Raw genomic sequence first — 5115 nt, forward strand, 5'->3', positions numbered from 1 at the left:
TTCTTTCTTTCTTTCTTTCTTTCTTTCTTTCTAACTAATCTTTCTTTCTAACTAATTCTTTCTTTCTTTCTTTCTAACTAATCTTTCTTCTTTCTTTCTTTCTTTCTTTCTTTCTAACTAATCTTTCTTCTTTCTTTCTTTCTTTCTTTCTTTCTTTCTTTCTTTCTTTCTTTCTTTCTTTCTTTCTTTCTTTCTTTCTTTCTTTCTTTTTCTTTCTTTCTTTTTCTTTCTTTCTTTCTAACTAATCTTTCTTCTTTCTTTCTTTCTTTCTAACTAATCTTTCTTCTTTCTTTCTTTCTTTCTAACTAATCTTTCTTTCTTTCTTTCTAACTTATCTTTCTTCTTTCTTTCTTTCTAACTAATCTTTCTTCTTTCTTTCTTTCTTTCTTTCTTTCTTTCTTTCTTTCTTTCTTTCTTTCTTTCTTTCTAACTAATCTTTCTTCTTTCTTTCTAACTAATCTTTCTTCTTTCTTTCTAACTAATCTTTCTTCTTTCTTTCTTTCTTTCTTTCTTTCTTTCTTTCTTTCTTTCTTTCTTTCTTTCTTTCTTTCTTTCTTTCTTTCTTTCTTTCTTTCTTTCTTTCTTTCTTTCTAACTAATCTTTCTTCTTTCTAACTAATCTTTCTATCTTTCTTTCTATCTCTCTTTCTAATCTTTCTTTCTAACTAATTTTTCTTTCTTTCTTTCTTTCTTTTCTAACTAATCTATTTCTTTCTAACTAATCTTTCTTTCTTTCTTTCTAACTAATCTTTCTATCTTTCTTTCTTTCTTTCTAATCTTTCTTTCAATCTTTCTTTTTTTCTTTCTTTCTAACTAATCTTACTTTCTAACTTTCATTCTAACTAATCTTTCTTTCTAACTAATCTTTCTTTCTTTCTAACTAATCTTTCTATCTCTCTTTCTTTCTTTCTCTCTTTCTTTCTAACTAATCTTTCTATCTATCTTTATTTCTTTCTAATCTTTCTTTCAATATTTCTTTCTTTTTAGCAACCACCCAAAATACCTTAAAACACCCTAGCAACACCATAGCAACCACCCAAAATGCTCTAGAACACCCTAGCAACCACCCAGAACACCCTAGCAACCACCCAAAATACCTTAAATCACCCTAGCAACACCATAGCAACCACCCAAAATACCCTAGAACACCCTAGCAACACCCTAGCAACCACCAGAACACCCTAGCAACTGCCTAGCAACCACCCAGAACACCCTAGCAACCACCCAAAATACCTTAAATCACCCTAGCAACACCATAGCAACCACCCAAAATACCCTAGAACACCCTAGCAACACCCTAGCAACCACCAGAACACCCTAGCAACTTCATAGCAACCACCAGAACACCCTAGCAACCACCCAAAATACCTTAAATCACCCTAGCAACACCATAGCAACCACCCAAAATACCCTAGAACACCCTAGCAACACCCTAGCAACCACCAGAACACCCTAGCAACTGCCTAGCAACCACCCAGAACACCCTAGCAACCACCCAAAATACCTTAAATCACCCTAGCAACACCATAGCAACCACCCAAAATACCCTAGAACACCCTAGCAACACCCTAGCAACCACCAGAACACCCTAGCAACTGCCTAGCAACCCCAGAACACCCTAGCAACTGCCTAGCAACCACCCAGAACACCATAGCAACCACCCAAAATACCTTACAACACCTTAGCAACACCATAGCAACCACCCAGAACACCATGGCAACCATCCAAAATACCTTAAAACACCCTAGCAACACCATAGCAACCACCCAAAATACCGTAGAACACCCAAGCAACACCATAGCAACCATCCAAAACACCCTAGCAACCACCTAAAATACCTTAGCAACCGTCAGGCAACCACCCAGAACACCTTAGCAACCCACTAGAAACACCCTAGCAACTTTAAATTACTTCAAACTATACTTCAAACTTTAAACTACTTTAAACTTTAAACCATTAAAACTTTAAACTTTAAACTTTAAACTACTTTAAACTTTAAACTAATTTCAACTTCAAACTACTTTAAAATTTAAACTAATTTAAACTTTAAACTAATTTAAACTTCTTCAAACTTATTGGTCCAAACTTTCACAAGCCAACTTAAAGTTTGTCTCGACGAACTTTTTCTAGTTATTATTATTATTCTTACTCAAATTTACAACTCTAACTCCTCCTAGAGCTTTAACTCCACATACTCCAAACTCGGCACGGACACTCAAACTGTTCTGACTCGGTATGCTATATCTTTTCTAACTGATCGGACTTACGGTTTTCCTAAAAATGACGATCAAAGTCGGAAAAAACTCCCATTGACTTTACATTGCGGAATGTTCAGATTTTCAAACTCCCAAACTGTCAAAATTTCAAATCTAAATACCTTGAAGCCCTAGACTCAATCAAACTGCCATTCTATATACTATATGAGCCATTGAGACTCATTTAAACTAATAAACTCATATATCTATGACACTTATCTATCTACACTTAAACTCTTAAACTCATAATAAATTAATAAACTCTAAACTTGAACTCTTAGACTAATTTAAACTTATAAACTCTAAACTCATAAACTCATACACTTATAAACTCATACACTTATAAACTCATGAATTCAAACTCTTATGAACTCAAACTCATAAATTAATAAACTCTGAACTCTTACTCATTTAAACTTATAAACTCTAAACTCATAAACTCGTACACTTATAAACTCATGAATTCATACACTTATGAACTCATGAATTCATAAACTTATAAACTCATACACTTATGAACTCATGAATTCATACACTTATGAACACAATCTTTCTATCTCTCTTTCTTTCTTTCTCTCTTTCTTTCTAAATAATCTTTCTATATTTCTTTCTTTCTAACTAATCTTTCTATCTTTCTTTCTTTCTTTCTTTCTAACTAATTTTACTTTCTATCTTTCTTTCTTTCTAACTAATCTTTCTTTCTTTCTAACTAATCTTTCTATCTTTCTTTCTATCGCTCTTTCTAATCTTTCTTTCTAACTAATCTTTCTTTCTTTCTTTCTTTCTTTCTTTCTTTCTTTTCTAACTAATCTATTTCTAACTAATCTTTCTTTCTTTCTTTCTAACTAATCTTTCTATCTTTCTTTCTTTCTTTCTAATCTTTCTTTCAATCTTTCTTTTTCTCTTTCTTTCTAACTAATCTTACTTTCTAACTTTCTTTCATTCTAACTAATCTTTCTTTCTAACTAATCTTTCTTTCTTTCTAACTAATCTTTCTATCTCTCTTTCTTTCTTTCTCTCTTTCTTTCTAACTAATCTTTCTATCTATCTTTATTTCTTTCTAATCTTTCTTTCAATCTTTCTTTCTTTTTAGCAACCACCCAAAATACCTTAAAACACCCTAGCAACACCATAGCAACCACCCAAAATGCTCTAGAACACCCTAGCAACCACCCAGAACACCCTAGCAACCACCCAAAATACCTTAAATCACCCTAGCAACACCATAGCAACCACCCAAAATACCCTAGAACACCCTAGCAACACCCTAGCAACCACCAGAACACCCTAGCAACTGCATAGCAACCACCCAGAACACCCTAGCAACCACCCAAAATACCTTAAATCACCCTAGCAACACCATAGCAACCACCCAAAATACCCTAGAACACCCTAGCAACACCCTAGCAACCACCAGAACACCCTAGCAATTGCCTAGCAACCACCCAGAACACCCTAGCAACCACCCAAAATACCTTAAATCACCCTAGCAACACCATAGCAACCACCCAAAATACCCTAGAACACCCTAGCAACACCCTAGCAACCACCAGAACACCCTAGCAACTGCCTAGCAACCACCCAGAACACCCTAGCAACCACCCAAAATACCTTAAATCACCCTAGCAACACCATAGCAACCACCCAAAATACCCTAGAACACCCTAGCAACACCCTAGCAACCACCAGAACACCCTAGCAACTGCCTAGCAACCCCAGAACACCCTAGCAACTGCCTAGCAACCACCCAGAACACCATAGCAACCATCCAAAATACCTTAAAACACCCTAGCAACACCATAGCAACCACCCAAAACACCGTAGAACACCCAAGCAACACCATAGCAACCATCCAAAACACCCTAGCAACCACCTAAAATACCTTAGCAACCGCCAGGCAACCACCCAGAACACCTTAGCAACCCACTAGAAACACCCTAGCAACTTTAAATTACTTCAAACTATACTTCAAACTTTAAACTACTTTAAACTTTAAACCATTAAAACTTTAAACTTTAAACTTTAAACTACTTTAAACTTTAAACTAATTTCAACTTCAAACTACTTTAAAATTTAAACTAATTTAAACTTTAAACTAATTTAAACTTCTTCAAACTTATTGGTCCAAACTTTCACAAGCCAACTTAAAGTTTGTCTCGACGAACTTTTTCTATTTATTATTATTATTATTCTGTCAAAAATGTACAACTCTATCTGCTCCTAGAGCTTTAACTCCACATACTCCAAACTCGGCACAGACACTCAGACTGTTCTGACTCGGTATGCTATATCTTTTCTAACTGATCGGACTTACGGTTTTCCTAAAAATGACGATCAAAGTCGGAAAAAACTCCCATTGACTTAACATGGCGGAATGTTCAGATTTTCAAACTCCCCAACTGTCAAAAATTCAAATCTAAATACCTTGAAGCCCTAGATTGAATCAAACTGCCATTCTATATACTATATGAGCCATTGAGACTCATTTAAACTAATAAACTCATATATCTATGACACTTATCTATCTACACTTAAACTCTTAAACTCATAATAAATTAATAAACTCTAAACTTGAACTCTTAGACTAATTTAAACTTATAAACTCTAAACTCATAAACTCATACACTTATAAACTCATACACTTATAAACCCATGAATTCAAACTCTTATGAACTCAAACTCATAAATTAATAAACTCTGAACTCTTACTCATTTAAACTTATAAACTCTAAACTCATAAACTCGTACACTTATAAACTCATGAATTCATACACTTATGAACTCATGAATTCATAAACTTATAAACTCATACACTTATGAACTCATGAATTCATACAATTATGAACACAATCTTTCTATCT

The sequence above is a fragment of the Siphateles boraxobius genome, unplaced genomic scaffold, assembly GCF_051911475.1.
Source record: "Siphateles boraxobius isolate OS27281-9 unplaced genomic scaffold, OSU_SipBor_1 17, whole genome shotgun sequence".
Taxonomy (NCBI): Eukaryota; Metazoa; Chordata; class Actinopteri; order Cypriniformes; family Leuciscidae; genus Siphateles; species Siphateles boraxobius.